Consider the following 19,215-nt stretch of genomic DNA (forward strand, 5'->3'; position numbering starts at 1 on the left):
AAAATGCTTATGCACAATCAAAAGCTAGATCTGATATGTTGAATTTGCATTATTAAACATACTGCTCGCATACAAAGATATGTATTCTCGGAATGAAGGAATCGTAAAGATCGATTACATTTCTTAATAACTTCAAACACGCCAGTGGATACAATAATTAATACCAGTTAGACTGGTGAAACAAATTATCAAATACACGTGACCATTACATCCTTGTGGACTTATTGTTCATTTCTTGGTGTGTTGTCTGTCAGCTTTTTATGTTACTATTATTGATACAAAATAATGATACAATTCGAGGTTGAGACTGCGAAAATGTCGTAATTAACATTTGTTTCTTTCATCAGTCTGTGACACAGGACAATACAGTTATAACTGCAACGAAACATGTGGTAATTGTTTATACGGCAATAGCAGTTGCTCCACATTGGACGGACACTGCGTCTATGGATGCAAGACTGGATGGGTTGGTGACAATTGCAAAAGAGGTAAGTAAATACCACCAAACGCTATATATGATACTGGTACTTTGATAAACAAGCGCGTGACATCAATAAGTAACTTAGACTAATATACGTAAGAAGTATGTGCTAGTGTTGGACCTTTTAAACGCTTGTAAAGAAACATTTAAAATCTTGTATATCTAAGGCCATTTCTGGACTACTACTATTTAAGAAAATCCCAAGGTCAAAGTACCATATATAAAATTCTAATCTGGACCATAGCGATATGTTTCAGTACTAGATCACATAAAAGCAAACGTTTAAGTCTCATTTCTATTTGTGATGATATTCCAAAAATACAAGTCTTGGTTCAAAGCAACAACGAGACCATTTCTGGATCCCTCTTATCTAAATAAAATAAACCTACACCATATACATTTTTTTTTAAAACTGGACGATAATACTAATTCAAAGCTTAACCCATGATACACATTTTTTGTTTCACAATCGCGTATCTCTAAATGTGGATGTTATGAAGGAACACCTTTTCTTTTAAAGATTGAATTTGAACAATTTTGGCTTATTTATATTTTATGTAAAATTAAGACGTATTCAAGTTTCTAAAGAAAATATTAATAGTTTCATTTAGTGAATGTGGGTGAACATAGAATAGTATATGTATAGTTTAACCAATCAAGAGAAACTCCTCGGTAATCATCACGTAATTCTGTTTGCGAACGAGGTCATGTCGACTTCAACAGAAAATAACATGTAATGCAATTCTAAAGTTTGTATGGCCCTGCCAAACGACAAAGCTAGCTAACGTCCAATCAAAGATGTAATTTATTATTAAATTAAACAATTACGCTGCGACTGGAAAATACTAATTGATGTCATCACATTGTACGCAGAATTCACCCTCCCTTATAATAAATGTAACAAAGATTACTGAGAAAGTATTTCCAGGTTCTTCCTCCACAATTAATACTGGCCTCCATGTATAGCCTATCGTGTGTTGAAAAATGGCTTTAAACCCAACAACAACAACAACAAAGGTTCAAAGATGTGTGCAATACACAAGTGAGAGATATTCTATTATTTGGGCCCTGAATTCTTAGATATAGTCCAGGTGGATGTCATTTTTTACTTGTCATACATACCAAGTTCTCAAGGAAGGCGAAACATATTTCAGACGGCCTAACGTATTAATATCCATATAGGTAACCGCCAATAAATATTGCTAAGCTCAATTTCACTGTCAACGATGTTCTTACTTTGGATTGTTGTTTGATTTAATACCAGGTGAAAACCTTTCTAACAAACTAATTAAAGTGTACATATATCCTAAAAGCTGTTACTGATTCTTTGCTTTGATTAAAAATCTTACTATACGTTCAGAAGTTGTAAAGCATTTTATTATTTTCGTTTGCCTGCTAGAGAAAACGCTCTCAACAGCAGGAAAAATATGATCATATTAAGAAGGTGATTTTTTGAGTCATCTGCAATATGAAATCGTCATATTTACACCAGTCGTAAATAAAGCATACTAAAGGTAACGATACGCGTAAACGTTAGAGACATGAGAGAAGAGGAGGGTACCATGAATTGGGGCTAGGATTTTTAGTGAAATTCTCAGATTTGCTATACAGATTCACTTCATATTAGCAATTGTTTTCCTGTTCTATCCAGTATTGCCTCTGTGTGTTATGGAATTCGGAACTTATTTCGAGTATTCATGTGTCTTTTGCCTTGACGAATGCTGAGAAAGTATGCATTTTTATTATCTCGTTAAAATTGTATGTATATGTTTTCTGTCAAGTTTACTGGTGTGACTTACGAAATTGTGGGGTTGTACGATATGATGGATGAAGGGAAGTTCGAGAAGGGTTTTAAAGAAATTTTGACGTATGCATAACCTCGGGACTATACCAGAATGTGGGAAACGCTATTCCTAAGTTTTGCTATTCTGTATGGTAATGTTGGAGAAGAAAGTTCGTTGCATGGAACGAATAGCAAAACGGAGAACAGATGGTTCGAAGAACGTAATTTTCTCAAACAGATTTGTAGCTTCATAATCGTCATCAACAAGATAATAAGTATTCCTTACTTGTCCATAATTATTCCATTGAAAAAAGTATCGTATCGTAAGAACAACTCATAATGTCTGAGAAGAGTATCATGAGTCTCTGTGACTGGCTGGATGTGTTTTCGTATCTGCATAAGAATGCTGGCATGGAGATGGAGAGGAAACAGGTGTGCATATATGTGAGCTTGAACGTAATGCTATCAAAAGTATTCTTAAAATTGTCATACTGTTATAAAAATATTTAGTTCTCGTTAGGTTATGTGATACATATTATTATTTGATTGCGTATTTGTCACTGCTGTGATTTAGATTTAAACATTCCATTATTTCAATGATTGTTTCAGTCTTGATCTTCCAAAGAAACGTTTGAATACACTTGTAGTGTTGTTTTCCACCTACTCGTTTTTCATTCGAGAGGGAATACTTTAATCAATGCTTTGTCCATTTTCCAAAGCCACTCTTTTATTTGTAGATTTGAACTCTTTGCTTAATTAAATATCAACGTAATATAACCATCGCAAATATATGTGTTATTAACAGTGAAACATTTGTAAATCCTTGTCGCAAAATATTTATGAAACCATTCCTGGTGTAGCATACGAAATAATGTATCATTTATACACGTTTGCATGTGAAACATTTTGCAATAATGCTTTGAAAAGCTCGTTCAAAATGCCTTTGTTCATGTTTTTGGTGTTTTGAGAAAGTGATCTGTTATCTTACTGTCGCAAATAAATTGCACAAAAATACGTTATAAATCAAAACAAATTATCATAGAAATTTATATCTATCTGTATGTACTGATTGTTTTAAATTAACGTGATACTATATCAGTGCAGTTTTAAATACCACAAAGTATATTCGGGGCTTCATAACAATGAAACCACTCTAATTTTGAGTCTCTTCTAATTGAGAAACGATAGAACATATGTTAGGTCACGCATCCTTATTCAAAGTGAAAGTGTTATACCATTAGTTTTCACTGGTTCGTTTACAATCCGTTTTGAAAGAGCTTTGAGATCTTTACACCTTTATTATTATGAATTAATTTGGAAATGGATAAATGGTCTAACCGGCGTCGTTACAAATAACTAGGACGTTTTACATATGAACTTTAAACACTGAATTATACATTGACAATTAAGGAAAATTATGCTGAGACCATATTAAGCTTTGAAAAAATCAAAATCAAAAATATTTCCCTGAAAGTGTATCACCAATATAGATTATATTTTGTTCAAACCATTCCTAATAGAACATTTGTACTTTGTTCAACTTATAAGTGCGTTCTTTCATAAATTTGTTTTCTCTAGTAACGCCAATAACACTTCACGCTCGAAAACATATTTTGTTATGTTTGGGTGTTTCTTATAACGGCATTACATTTTTATCTCATAAAAGGAACAGTTATTTGATCTCACATATGTCATGCTCCAACAAATTGACAAATAATGTTTTGATAGAAGAGACATAGGAATCCATGATATTTTCAAAGTTAACATAACCTTTATAAATGTCTATCGTTGCCAAGCCATCATTGAAAAATGTATTATGCATAACGACTCTTTGTACTTTGTGTAATTTTGACTTTCATATAAAATTGAAAATGAACTCATTTAATTCACCTATTATATTATCCAGAGGATTTGGTGACGGGATGAACACACAATTAAGGTTTTGAATAATTAAAGTTTTCAGAACTGCTATTTTACAAATTGTTGTTGTGGAGCATTTTTTCTAATGTTTAAACACTTTGTAATCATTTCTATTTTATTTTCAACAATAATCTTTATCAATGTATCCAAATCCATCAAAACCTAATGCCCATTGATGTAAATCAGTCACGGACTGTAATTGTAACCTGTTATAAAATGTTTCTGCACTCTGCGTTTTACTTCCTATCGATACCTCCCTTTTTTGGCAATGTCAAGTGTCAGTCCTGAAAAGATATTGCAATGAAGTTTAATTCGTCAAAAGAAGTTTCCATAAATTCAAAGGAACCAGCAAGACTTAATGGGGTATGACCTGCAAACTGTGACAGTTATATAGCATTTCACTTAGCGTGCTAACTTTTATAATTGTATTATTCTTTAATAGTACAAGCAATATGTCTTCAAATAATAACGAGACATATTGGAATATTTGATCACCCTGTCTGCAACATTTGGAGTCTTTGAAAAACTCTTAAAGAAAGCCATTTGGTAAAGCTGCAGATTGGATAATACAATAAAAGGTTTTAGCCACATGCCACATTCTTGATCCTACATTAAAGAAAGCAAGAACTTTAAAATGTTTGTTCAAAATCGATTAATAATATCATACTCGCAAATTGTGATTCCTCCATAATGTGCATACAAGATCGTTATATATTCGCCAATATATCGCCCTGTTTTTGGTGTATCCTCCTTTGAGTATGAGTTGTTTGAGAATAAGTCTACGTCTATATCTGTTAACTGTTTTTCCTCATTACATAGATTATAATAATGCACTTTAGCTTTCCTCAGAATTTTAAACTGGCTTGTAATGTTTTCGTCTCCATCTTTAATTAATTTGTAATTGTTTTATCTACATAGTTTATATTTTACAGACCACAAACGCTTCTAGTTGGTTTTGTGCCCTCGTCTAACCATTTTACACTGGATATAAAAATATTTCCTCTAAGCTTGTCTGTTCGCATCATTAGTCATTCAACATATTATTATGTTATAATGTATTTATATTCGTGCCTAAAACTGATTTGAGCTGAATGTTTTTGTTTACATCAAATAAGTAATTCTGGGACAAAGAAAATATTCATTGTGAAGGCTTGAACATTTTCAGTGGATTTAAAATTGAGATGTGCATTTGCGATGGCTAATGAAATACAACTACCGTGAATCAAACCATATACAGTGATTACCTTTATACAAATTAGGACTATCGTTCCTTATTTATGTGTGCTTTGTTGTTCATCGATGGAATACTTGATTGCTTCTCTCATTTGCTGATGTTGCACAGTATGAAAACACATTTGAACTCATCGTGCGAGAATTAACTGTGAAATTCGTTGATGTTATGTAGGCAGTAATACTCTCCATTAAGATGGAATCGTCGAAGAAAGCAAAATGGAGAATCGTCGAAGAAAGCAATTCCATATATACATTTATCATTAGCCGATTGCGCAAACTGAGTCAGAGGTAATAGCTCGTTCTTCAAGTAAATATTCTCCAGTACGTAGACTTGGTTTCCTCACACAATCACTCTTTTTGTAAGTCTAAATTTAAATCTGGAACCATTAGGAAGATAGACATGGAGCAGTTGACAATACCTATTAGTATGTGAAAATCAAAGGGATCCTAAACTGATTTACATACATAACACACTATGAAACTTCTATACCATTAATCTGTGTATTTCTGTCTCTGATCTTACCTTTCTCAAATTATCATTCATGATACCAAGATCAAAAATTATTTGTTCTCACCGCGTTTATTCATTTTAGACTGAACTGGTTTTGAAGTAATGTTTGACGATGATTGTTTTAGTCACTCTCTCATTCAGGAAATCAGCTGTGTTTGATCAACTAAGATTTTAATGTTTTTTTTTCTGAGTTTATCGTGGTATAAACTGTCAGTTGCCGAATCACACAACACATAGCGCACTCTGTCGCTCCTATAACCATAATTGTTGTTGTTGATATATCTATACGTAACAAATATTGATGTTCATGTTGGGTTTTAATTTCAAACCATTTGTATGCTTTTAGTCATCTTTTAATATTGTTCACAAAATTTTTAATAAAGCATTTACCTCAAGACATAAGAACGATATTTTTTAACAAATGCAAATAATCATATACATTTTCTAAATTAACAGAATGAGTAGTATGCTGCTGATTTATCTCTGCTTGTACATACATAACCTCCAAGTACTGGAACGTTACTTTGCCGAAAAGCATAATTGAATATGCGTAACGTGCATCAAACGTGTATGCAGCATGGCTATATCCATAGGTTTCAAACAATATATTTGATGCAAATTAGACTTAAAACTATCAAAGAACCCTTTTGAGTTTTGAATATTTTCTTTAGTATTGGTTTAGTTTTTTCCTTAAACCACTTTTGTTCGTACATATTTCCCTGCTTTAATTCTTCCATTAAATGATATACTATGTATTCACATTTTTGCTGCGCGAAATTTAGTTTCGATTGTCTGTGCGTTTTCGTTATTTCGGCTTGAATTACATCAGTGCTACCTCTTAATGTGATATTCTTTTAAGCTATTTTTTTTTAAAATGCAGATGTATCTGCTGGAAACATTTGCTCCAAGTCAAAATGATTACGAAACGGTACATTGTTTTGCCTGTTTCGGAAATAAACAATGTTACCACATCAACACTACTGTTTTATTCTCAGTCCTTTAACTTGTTTGAAATTGTTAAATCCTAAAGTGGCATTTGTTTTAAATGTCTGTCAGTTTAACATATATCGTCACCTTGATCTTATAACTCAAATATGTTATAGATATATCATAAGCTGATGTTCACAATTTAAGCAAAGCTTTCATTTACAGTCATTTCATTTTAATAGCATGTACACATGGGAGAGGTCCGATGGGTATATTGCATTGGCGTAAGTCAAGGAAGTCTAGCATAGTGTATAGATTTTGTATTCGATTCTGGAACGCCGGTAGTCATTGAAGCTTAAGAGCAAGGGTGGAGGTATTCGTATTCTAAGAATTATCTGAGTAGCCGTGTTTTGAACCTTCTGAAGTTTCTGTAGTAGAAACTAGGACAAACCAGATAAAATTGAATTACAATATTCCAGCCTTCAAAGTACTAAGAAACACACTGGTGTTTTAGTGGTCTCACTCGAAAGAAAATTACGATTGGAGTTGATACGTCTGAGCTCACATTTGTAGTCTTGAATGTGTTCAGTACAAGTTGTTGAAATGAGTGAGTAGTGTCGAGAGTGACACATACGTATTGTACTGGCTATGTGAATAGTATGCTGGTATTGGCGAGACCTATTGTTTGAGAGAAAGAATGTGAATAAGAAACTCAATTCCGTGCCGATCAAAATAGTTTTAGTCATATAATCATTCATCTGCAGCTTGTTACATGTCATCCATGACCTCATATGCAGCACCAAAATGTTGATCAATTGGACTGGAATGTTTTCCTATTACGGACACAAAATCAAATACATGCTGGAGATAATGAAGTAACATATTATGTTTTTTTTTTTTGTGTCAAATGCTGCAGACAAGTCACGGATGTTGACAACTGTAATATATATATATATACCACCCTAGGCAGAGCGAATTTCGTTGGCTACTCTCGGAAAGGTAGTTTCAGTACTATAGAGAGGTCATGTGAAGACTACATTTCTAAAAAAGACTATCGGAATTCAAATGGGATACAAATTGGGATAGGACATCTTTTTATTATTTCTTATTGGCTATGTCAATATTATGCTGGTATTGCCGATACTTATTGTTTGAGAGAAAGAATGTGAATAAGAAAGTCAATCCGTGCCGATCAGAGTAGTTTTAGTCAAATGACCATTCATCTACAGCTTGTTACATGTCATCCACGACCTCGTATTAGAAATGCAGCTCTCTACTCCTTGGATGGTAGCGTCAACACCTGTCTGGCATCTAGATTTTGTTATTTGAGAGTCATCAGCGTACAATAGGTGAGAATAATATATGCGGATCTAATACACTTGAGAGCGGCTTAATTTATAGAATGAAGAAAATGGGATATAGAAGAGAGACATCTGCAACACCAAAGTGTTGATCAATTGGACTGGTATGTTTTCCTATTACGGACACAAAATCAAATACATGCTGGAAATAATAAAGTAAAATTTTATGGTTTATTGTGTCAAATGCTGCAGACAGGTCAAGGATGTTGACAACTGTACAATATATACCTAGGCCGTTGAAATTCTTTACACAACGATATTAATCGATTGAACTTTGTAACGGAAGAACCTCGCAATCAGGTCTGCAAGATCAAAGCGATGAAAGGTCGTTGTAATTGGTGTACATGTATTCCATAGCATTAGCTTGTTCTTATCCTAGAAAAGATCTTACAGCTGAAACATTAGGTGAATTTAGTACCATAGTGGGCTAAATTTGCGTCATCAATTATGTTTGGGACATTCTTCTTAACTGCTTCATAGATCTGCTCATGATTAGTGAGTCTCGTTAGAAAACAAAGTTCTTTCTGCCTTACGACGTTCTTAACATCTCTGGATCTAGATGAGTAAGATGATGTATAATCTTATAACAGACGTGACAGTACACATGTTTAGCCATATAATCGGATTTCATATCCGGCAATTATATTAAGTATTTAAAAATTCTCACGTGTTCAAAATATTTGACATTATCACGCCATGAAAGTAATATACTGAGTCACCGCTTAGGACATGTTTATATAATTGGGGGAGAAACGAGATAATCACTCTATGAAAACAAATTGTAGAGCACACACAATTCACCTTATTCTACTACAGAATGCCAACGACCATATTATTAAAGAGAATGCAGTAGTTTCAAGTATTGCTACCCTTCAAATGTAAAAGTACGTTGAATGTTGGAAGAACATTATTGTATTATATGTATTTTAATGTTCTACAATATGAAAGTGCCAGAATTTTACCGCTATTTCCTACAAGTATATAAACAATAATCCACTTTTCGGATTTGTATTCATATATCAAAATTTAATATGCAAACGAAAACTAAACCCATTTGAGTGTATTCATTGGATGCACGTTTTCGTGTATTGTAAGATCTATCCATGAGATAGATGGATTTGTGATCTATTTTATGATCTTTTAAGAGGAATTATACATGGTCAGTTACATCTCTAATTATCTAACGACAGTACACAGGATCATTTTCGAACATTTATGTGCTCATCTAACGTATTCGTAAAGTCCAAAGTTATAATATAAATGTTCGTTGACAAATTTATTAATATGGATCTACTGAAATGGATAACTAGTTGAAACTCCGCTTTGTACCATGCATAGTTGACTAAGTAATTCAATTATTTATACACCATAGGTTTTTAGACCTCAGTAAATAATTCTGAAAAACATACAGTTACTCATTTCGTTAATAATTGTGATTTGTAATGTTATACGTTTGTGGTACATGATCCTTCGGCTTCAGCTGTGGTCACTGTCGTAAAGGAAAAGATACTGATCCAATATAGACTGATATTCGATGGATGCCTCTTTACTATGGCCATGGAAGGGATAATACACGGACCAGGAAATGTTAGCGTAGTGCAGAATATGATCATTATGACAAGAGAAAAACATAATACTTTCATGCATGCCAAGCCCATCGATTTAGAGATTCATGTAACAAAAGTGCAAATGTTAAGCAAGATTCGAATATTAATAAGAACATAGGCATCAAAGGGAAATAAAGAAAATGCATATATTGTTTTATGTGTCTTGTCTTTGGTTCAAAACTATAGTCGGCATGGCAGCTATTTGTTGCTGTCGATTCTTTAGCATAATTTCTCAATTAGCTAACACTAAATTGTTAGTAATGTGAAAATAGTTAAGCTTATTTTCTGCTCAGCGTAATGCAAGCTGACAGTCATCAGTTTAAAAAGGGAGGTTAATATACTATCGCTGTAAACGACCACTTATGTCTGCGGTGACTCAAAAGACTAATACCATGAAGAAACTGTGAAATATATATATATATATATATATATATATATATATATATATATATATATATATATATATATATATATATATATATATATATATATATATGTATATATATATACTGTCATCCTTTTCACATAACTTCTACACTGGTGAATTTCAATACTAATTATATGAACACAGGAACATACGTAAAGGACAAAACAATTATAGTTATACCAAAATAAGCTATATTTGTATAGTTTGCAGTTTTGAGCAATACATCCAGTAGGTACCTTGTTTAACGGACCTACTGTCATAGAAAATGTTAGAAAGAATCATGTGCTTTGTCTTTGAACTATGAACTACTTTTATATCTGTTAGGCTTCGAACCTATCAATGGATCCTCCATTACCAACAACTTCAAAAGACTGAGAATTTTATTTCGGTTCGGGCTAGGAGCAAGATCGATCTTTAGCATAGTCTGGAATTATCATTGACCACCTGCGTCTGAGTATAAGAGGTAATAACAGTTAGAGTGATGGAACAATCTGAGAATATATCGTCTTTCTAACCACCGTGGGTTGAAGATGGTGATATCCGCTATACAGAAATGAACTAGCCGTTGATCAGGTCGATATAGGGAATGCTAATCAAATGTATTTAAAATAAAGGGCCTAAAAAGTCGATTTTGCTGTCAGATGTACAACGTCCTATCTTGTTATGGTTACACCTGCAATTGTATCGATACGGATAGTATTCATTATAGTAATGGCACTTAAAGTGGCGGGAAATGCCAATATCTTAGGCTAGTTGGTATGATTTGTGTGTAGAGGAAGCAGTCTAATATCTACATTCCTCTTTCTATTCCACTGGGTTAGTGTCGGTGAGATTTACGCTCATCAAACAGTATTTACGTCCGAGGCTTATCTTTGCCTTTAGTGATGGACTCATGTTAAGAAGGACGATCCATACTTTAGCTCTCAAAGATAATAGAGTCTGAAGAACCTGGTTGTAACATCTTACCAGCATACCCAGCAGTAGCCTTCAACTTGCTCGATCTCGTATCGTGAAAGCATATGAAAAGGAGTTATATGATGTCCCATGACATTAAGCATTGTTATGTTTGTTAATTTGTTCCTGATTATGTGTGATGGTGTCCTTACTTTGTAAACAAATAATACCTAGTTAATATGTCTCTATGAGTGTGGAGTAAATATTAGAATCATCATCAAAAAATATAAACTTATTTATTAGGGTCTGGGCCTATGATATTAAGATTCAGTCAGGAAATAACCAGTTGCACCTGATGTTTTCCGTGTCCTTTATTGTTTTTTCTTACAATATTGAATTTTCTAGAAATGAGCTTTGGACCCATATCCTGACACGACGTTTGCAACATAGCATTTTACATAATCTTGCTTACGTGAACAATTTTTAATTCTTGTATTTAACATCTGAGGTAGAATTAATCTTGTTGTTAGGTTCAGTATTTCATTTGGGCGGAACTATTAGTTAAAAATGTTATGAACTGAAAATACAAAGTGTGCATCAAAAATATTCTTATAGAGGAACATTAATTGGGAATATAATGTTTTAAGACAAGAACAATTTTGAGTTATTATTGTCATACATGAAATACTTAATACAGAATCACAATTCAGGCCATTAGCAGATTACCACGTTCGGGATTACGGGCTCATCAGTCACGTTCAATATTGGAACTTATTTGAAATACCGTTGAAATTCAGCTGAATATTTATTTATTGGGAGCAGTGATAGACTAATTCGAAATATTGTAAGTTATTTTTAAATTTTAATTTGTATCCCAGGCAAAAATATGATTTGGTTAATTTTACAAAACTTACTGGTTTTCGTTCTTTTATGTTACTTAATTTAAGACAATAGAGTCATAATACAATCGCAATAATGATACATTTTACAGACCGGGAAGATGTCATGGCCTTTGGAATGCTGTCATTTACACATACAGTCTTAAGTGGTATATGGTACGAACTTGAGCCAACTTTCTCTCATAATGTAGTCCTGTTCTGAGAAAGAGTATTAAAAAAGGATTAATGTGATAAATATCGTTTGATTGATCAGTAGTAACAGGAGCAAATGTGACCTCATCACTAAACAAAAATATGTCAACCACAGAAAAATTTCCTGATTAATTTCATTCTCAAGAGCTTTGTTGCCACATCTCTAGTAATTAACCAAGTAGGGTATAAATCAAGGATTTTATTTTTGATCTTTTAATCCAAGCAAGCCTTGTTAGTTAGAAATGGCTTGACCACAACCATAGGTCAATGCCTATCAATAAATGAAGACCCTCAGTGGGCAACTAATTAAACTGCTCCGAAGGTGACAGGTAATGAGACTAAGTTTGATGACAAAGTTATATTATCAAGTGGAATTTGAATAAAGCGGCACTCTCCATCTTGAATAAGACAATCTCTCTTTTTGGAACAGGTTTCGAATCTCCTAGATTATGGACATTATATAGGTTGCAACCTGATTATTCTTGGAGATTTCAGCTTTCACTTTGACTGTCCTGGAAACACATACACATCAAAACTCCTAGATTCGATTAATGTTTTCAACCTCAAAAAGTCAGCTAACCAACCCACCCATAAAACGGTCACATGTTAGACTGGATTCTGTATAGATCTGAAGATAATATTCTACGGTCCTCCCTGGTAGCCCACGAACTTGCATCAGATCACATGTGCATTATATGCCATCTTGACGTATCGGTCCATAACGCTCCATTTTTATCTGCTACTAAGAGAAACCTCCGTATGATAAATAGAACCAAACTAATGCATGACATGCAAGCAAACCAAACAACTTACTTACCTCCTACAGCAGAACAACTCGATAACTGCCTGCGTTCATTGCTCGACAAACATGCCCCAGCCAGAGTATCAATTCAAAAGTGTTCTCCGTCGTACAGCAGTGTTAGGGACCAGCTTCGCACTGCTAAAAGAGACCGCCGTAAAGGTGAGAGGTTATGGCTTTCCACAACAACTCGGTAACTGCCTACGTTCATTCCTCGACAAACATGCCCCAGCCACCAAGCGCAGAGTATCAATTCAAAAGTATTCTCCGTTTTATAGCAGTGTTAGGGACCAGCTTGGCACTTCTAAAAGAGACCGACGTAAAGCTGAGAGGCTTTGACTTTCCACAAGATTAACTATTCATAAGCAAATATATGAAGCCGCTAAGAAGAACGTCAGAAACATAGTCCAAACAGCAAAATCCGCCCAGTATAGTACTATGACCATGGACAATTCCAACTGCAAGGAGCACTTCGAGATTATTAACAAGCTAATGTCAAGAAACAAATGTACACCACTTTCAACAATCTTCTCTCCAGTCGACCTTCCGGACCTGTTTGCTAATTAATTCCGTGACAAAGTACAAACCATTAGAGATAAGCCTGACAACACAATTGCAATTGACTCGTCATCACCATACATTTGCGATAAAGAATCTGAGCGGTAACCATTAGCAGCATTTTAACATGTCTCTATGGATTTAGTTCGAACATTCGTGATGAAGAGTGCACCAAAGTCATGTGAACTTGATCCAATTCCAGCATCACTGCTGCTTGGGTGATTATATCCAGTATTACCTTCACTAACTTGTCCTATTAACACATCTCTCTCATCCGGGGAATTCCCAACATTTCTCAAAACTGCCATTGCAAAGCCTCTGCTGAAGAAACCGTCACTCGACCATAGCGATTTAAAGACCTAACGCGCAGTTTCTAATCTCCGATTCATATAACACATCTTATAAAAAGTTGTTCTATCCCAAGTTTTATCTACTCTGAATTTAAACAATCTTCTTAGCAATGTATAATCTGCATATCGTTCTGGCCACAGTAATGAAACTACTCTTCTAAAAGTAGTTAATGACATTCTCTCTGCTTTGGATAGCTGAAAGATTAAAACAGTCCTCACCATCCTTGATTTGTCTGCAGCATTTGACACAATAGACTATTATATATTACTTCACCATCTCCAGCATGTATTTGGCATTCATGATACAGACTTACTATTGTTCAAGTCATACTTGGTCAACAGGGCACAAATTGTGTCTGCAAATACACTCCAGTACAGTTGACCTATGTTGCTGTGTTCCACAGGTGTCTGTTCTTGGACCTGTTCTCTTCATTCTATACATTCAGCTGCTCTCAAATGTCATAGATCAATATTGAGTGTCTCACCAATTAAACGCTAACGACACCCACATATACAAACCTAGCCACCCAGTTGAAGTTGACGCTACCATTCAAGGTGTAGAGAGGTGCATTTTTGATGGGAAATCATGGATGAGATGTAACCAGCTGCAGATGGATATCGATAAAACTGAGACCATTCTGACTAATCACAACACAAATATTTTCTCTTTCATATCCTTTGCCTACAACAACAAATATCAGCAACACTAACATTAAATTCACAGAGTCAGTATGAAACCTAGGTGTTACCCTGGACAGCACTCTCACATTGCACCAACATGTCATGAACATATACAAGGCTGCTTATATTGACCTTATACGCATCAGCTCCATTCGAAAATATCTTGCAGTTGATGCCACGAACACACTTGTGGTCATTAGTACTTTCAAGACTTGACTATTGTAACTCAATTCTGTCTGGTTCGTCTAAATATACTCCAAAAACTTCAAAACACAGCTGCTTGGATCCTCCTTAGAGTATCACGATCAACGTACACCACCCCGCTGCCCTTTACCCTGCACTGGCTATCCATTCCATCCGGAATCAAACACAACATGTGTTTTCTGTTGTACAGTTCACTGACGGACTCCAATCCAACGTACCTATCCGATCTCACCCACGTGTATACACCAGCAAGATACTTACGCTCTTCTTCTGATAATCGTATACTCATTATTCCTATTATGAACAAAAATCATATGGACAATGTTTTCTTGCATACCAGGGCCCAGCAACGTGGAACTGAACATAGACAGAAAAACGCAGTAATCTCATTAAAGAGTGATCTTAAAACTCACGTATTTTGACTACAAGAACAAACTTACAGACCTAATAATGTTTCCTACCTTAAATATTTTCAGCATGTTTTTATGTTTTCTAATGCCATGGTGTTTGTATTTTGCAATTATATCATTATATACGTCTTTAATGTTATAGGTGTTGTCTAATGTTGTAAAGTGCTTAGAGCTGTCTAAGATCAGGCGCTTTACAAAGTCCTCATTATTATTTATTATTATTAACTACAAACAAGTGATCAGTGTTACCAAAACAGATTAATTTCCTATACCAAGAATATATGACTTCAAAATGGGAAATGCAAAGTATGTCATCCGGTTAAACCTTATAAAATCGTTCTGGCATAGGCCACATACGGATAGAGCAAATCAAATTTCGGCCTTTCATAACTCCATTTTGGACTCTATCAAAAAGATGTCATTTGCTATGAAAAAATCTAACTCGAAATTCCAGCGTTTAATGATGATGGTAGCATATTTAATATATGGATGTGATGCTTGCAGTGATGACCTCATTACATACAACGAGACCTGGAAAGATCACCTCGAAAGTATCCGTAATTTCGTTGAATGACCGAGTGGGGCAAAATTGACAATTGTTTTACATAAACGTGAATTTAGCCAAGGCATAGTCAAGTTCAAACATTATAAGCAATATTTAAAGATATCCTTGAATTATCAGTGTCTATCACTACAAGGCAATGGTGCAATGTTTGGGCATGGCAGCACATGACCGGAAACATTGCTCAAAATGTTTCCATAATTGCTGAACCCACAATGAATTTGTTAGTGAAGAAAATAAAGTTTTATTGGTCGAAGAAATTAGGAGGCTTTCGATAAATTCAAAACTAAACAGGTTCTTTCAGCTCTAGATTTCAACCAATCATTTAACATAAATGTTGATACAAGTATGTCTTTACAAAATATAAAATATGAACCAGAAAAACCATTCCACTATTAAGAATGAGTGCATGGCTTTAAGTTTGGCATTACAGTAATTTGAAGTGTATATTAATTGAGCTCATTTTCTGACTCTTGTATTTAGGGACTAAGAACCCCTCTCTTTAATCAGCCTGCATTATGGAGAGGTTAGTGCCCTACGTATTGTTTCTTTGGGTGTAATGACTTATTTTTCAGGTCTTTTTGTTAATAAGTGTTAACTTCCTTGATGGTTTGTATGGGTGTATAGATTAGACTTTGTTCATAAGTAACTATACTTTAACATTGCATATCTCCATTCCCTCTGTTGTATTTATATGTGTATAAGTGGGGTTGGATAGTAAGCATGAATGTTGTATTATACTTGCATATAATAGTGACCATAATATACACCTCCTTTCTTTCTATCTTTAAGGATATTGTGGGTCTGTAATAATATGTGCTAGTCATGACAACTCTTCACATATTTTAAGATCCCGTATATTTTGGTCTGCATGCATGTGTCTAAATGTCCGTCAGTAAGGTTTTGTGTTACTACAGTAAAGATGTATGCTAGTTAATGACTGAAGTTTATCTAAATTTTGATAAAATTTGTATCTTACTTGGTACATTAACTTATATATATATATATATATATATATATATATATATATATATATATATATATATATATATATATATATATATATATATATATATATATATATATAAAGACATATATATAGTGGTGCATATGTATGTTACTTAACAAAAATTATTTATAAACTTGTGGTTTTTAAATTGATTTCAAGTGTTATTCTCAATATGACAAAAGGTTTAGCTTCTCAAACTTGCTTCTAAATTTCTTTATCAAATAGTATAATATGCAATTTATAATTTTTAAGTGCTTTATTATGTATTTTAGCATTTGTCGCATCTTTATCCTTTTAAATTGTTTTTAAATTGTTCAGACTGTTTTAACATTGGTTAAATTCCCTATTAATCTAGTACTTTTACAATTATTATTCTCTGCCATTTTCAATCTACACAAACGATATGTTAGTTGTGAATTTTAGTATTATTGTTAGGTAATACCATATTTGTACATATATAACATTTCGTAGTCTCAGATACGGGATGTTAGTGTAAATTATAGGCGCGGTCAATTTCACTCAAGTGGGCGAGTTATTTTAGTGTCTGTCATGTTTTTTACAGCTTTGCAATTTTGGTAATACTTTTAGTCAGACCATATTTTTGATATAGCATCCCAGAAGTATTAAGTCTCTTTAAATTTCTCTTTCATTCTCGGAATTTTGCTGTTTCTTTTATTCACTTATTTCAACAAAATATTCTCCCCATTACTTTTAGACTCAGCCAAATTTGTTGCTTTGTTTGGAGGTTTGTTTTATTTGTATTTTATGTCATATATTTAAAATAATAGTCTGACTTTCTTTAATAATTTGTGTGTAATGATTTTAGTCTCTGTTTAGAGACTGCACTTTTGGCTTTAATAATGATCGGTAAGACTGTTCGCTGTTCAACATAGGTTGATGCTTGTCAGTAGAAGGGGGTGTTAGTAGGTGTGGGTAATTGTCATTAAGAATATGATAGTAACGGGACCCACAGCTATCATCGTTTTCGGCTGGTCGGTATGTACGTGTGATGGTGATGGTTTGTAGGTGTGGGTAAGGAGGGACAGTACAACTAGGCATTGGTCAGTAAGGGTGGAACTTTCTCAGCAACGCCACGTGACATCCTCCATTTTTTAAATCTCATGGACACTAGGGTGGTCTTAAGTTAGATTTCCATACGGCCTGAAAGTGTCCCCCAGTTATAAATTAAAAAGGGTCTGAAAGTGTTTCGGAATGTTCAATTCGCGTCTTTGCTCATATAGTTCCTTTGTGCCCATGCCATACAGAACCACACTACAGAATGTTCATTTTCTCCATGTCGACCCAAAATAATAACCATATGGACGTTTTTAATATCATTTTACTGTTCTCATAGTGTCATATTTTAGAAATGGCCACGGAAAGTTAAGTGCCATATTATCACCCTGTCCACATAAATGCCATAAAACAAATAATAAAGAGTTTTACTTAGGAATTATATATCATTTGTTAAAATTATATTTGATGTCTGCTCTCCCAGTACTTGACTCCCTTATATCACGAGTATACAATTTCAAACATCATACTGTACATTTCACACCAAGTTATGATTACTTATGCTGATCATATTGTTTAACATCTCTCAATTCTCCTATTCCATTTTAATTCACTAAAGATGCCACGGTCTTTCCCTACTGAATGCTACACATAGTGCGCCATATATTTGTTATTGATTACACTGTCATCTTTAACCTCAATAACTGATGTCTTTAGAACGATAAACATTCATAAGTTGTACTTTGATGGTTATCTTTTGCGGGCCTGTTACGTATCATCTATTTATGTTGTTTCAGATGACTATTTATCTTTGCAAAGTTCGATTATCGGTATTATGCCATATTTGCATTGATATTAAATTAAATTATTCCTCGCTAAAGCTATGCAACTAATAGTACATGCATAACGCATGTTCGTGCATTTCATTTATGTTATTCTCTCTTATTGGTGCTATGTTAAGTGATATTTTAATTGAGAAAGATAGCTTTATCTAAGCTTCTGACACAACCACCTTTGCTTGTTTAAAATAGCTATAAGATATGCCTCACAAAACTCTTTTTATCCATTAACTAGGTGAACTGAAAATGGTTAAAGTACCTTAGCATAAAATAAAAAATAACAACTTCATGCCATCCATTTAAAATCTAACAATGAAAGCTCTCATGCAAATAAGTCGTTGAACAAAGTTATTTGTTTTGGATGGTCTCAAAATAGGAGATCATATGGACCAATTTAATATAGTTTCCATAAATATGACTTTGGATCTTGGAGAGAAGAACACTATTATATTACGTACAAACACCGTAAGAAGTGGCATTCATTATTTGTTTTCTTTAAAAAAAAAAAAACTTTGCAACAAAGATCAGGTCCTGTTAATACTGAAATTCACTTT

The 19,215-nt window shown here is 33.8% G+C and overlaps 1 protein-coding gene across 1 annotated transcript in view; it reads left to right on the plus strand.

Moving 5' to 3' along the window:
- The first annotated feature begins 351 nt into the window (after window positions 1–351).
- LOC149798410 (uncharacterized) overlaps window positions 352–19,215 on the plus strand; it is a 55,592-nt gene continuing 36,728 nt past the window's right edge. Inside the window, exon 1 of the mRNA XM_089960594.1 lies at window positions 352–488. The gene's annotated coding sequence lies outside the window, so the exon portion shown is untranslated. The remainder of the gene's footprint in view (window positions 489–19,215) is intronic.

Source organism: Sinohyriopsis cumingii, chromosome 6 (genome assembly GCF_028554795.1).
Source record: "Sinohyriopsis cumingii isolate HCF-2022 chromosome 6, ASM2855479v2, whole genome shotgun sequence".
Classification (NCBI taxonomy): domain Eukaryota; kingdom Metazoa; phylum Mollusca; class Bivalvia; order Unionida; family Unionidae; genus Sinohyriopsis; species Sinohyriopsis cumingii.